This window comes from Lipotes vexillifer, unplaced genomic scaffold (assembly GCF_000442215.2).
Source record: "Lipotes vexillifer unplaced genomic scaffold, Lipotes_vexillifer_v1.1 scaffold397, whole genome shotgun sequence".
NCBI classification, from domain to species: Eukaryota; Metazoa; Chordata; class Mammalia; order Artiodactyla; family Lipotidae; genus Lipotes; species Lipotes vexillifer.
Genome location: NW_006772681.1, coordinates 1,436,254 through 1,437,176, shown reverse-complemented (window position 1 = coordinate 1,437,176; position 923 = coordinate 1,436,254).

Genomic DNA, 923 nt, shown 5'->3' with positions numbered 1-923 from the left:
ACTCTTTCCTGTGCAGAGCACAGCATTGGCAGCTGAGTGCTTGGACTCCACATCTGGGCTTCGTTCCACAGGCCTGGGGGTCGTGGCCCTGGGTGAGGACACCTTTGGGAACCAAGAGGACCAACCTGCAGGCTTCATCTGGTGGACATTGTTGGGGGCACAGCTCGGCTGTGTCTCTGAGAGCTTTTGAGTTTCCTCTGGAGTGCCGGATGCCCCTGGCTGTGGGAAGCAGGGACCAGGCTGTTCAGTGCATTTTACCTGGATTCTCCAGGAACGGTGCTCATGACAATAGAGCAAGGCTGGCTTAAAGAATTTTGATTCCTCTCGTTTCTGCTTGTTTGTTTCTTTCAGGTATTTGTAGGACAAATCACTTCACTGAGCCTCCTTGTCTCCAACTGTAAAATGGGGATAATAATGACTGCCAGGGGCTTCCCTGGTGGCGCAGTGCTTGAGAGTAAGCCTGCCGATGCAGGAGACGCGGGTTCGTGCCCCGTTTCGGGAGGATCCCACATGCCGCGGAGCGGCTGGGCCCGTGAGCCATGGCCGCTGAGCCTGCGCGTCCGGAGCCTGTGCTCCGCAAATGGGAGAGGCCACAACAGTGAGAGGCCCGCATACCGCAAGAAAAAAAAAAAAAAAAAAAAAAAAATAATGACTGCCAGGTGATGTGGGAGGTGCAATAGTTAAGAATTCAGATTTCAATGTCCAATAGGCTGGTTCTGTCATTTACAGTGTGTGTGTTGTCTATTTCCTCCTCTGTGAAATGTAGATAACAATACCTACCTCACAGTGACAGTGGGAGGATTAGTGGTGTTAAGCCGGGGGCTGGCATCTATCATCAGTAGATGATAGCAATTACTACAATCATCGTCATCATCACCATTATTATTAGGTAAAATATTTAGCAAATCTGGAACATTTGGGTA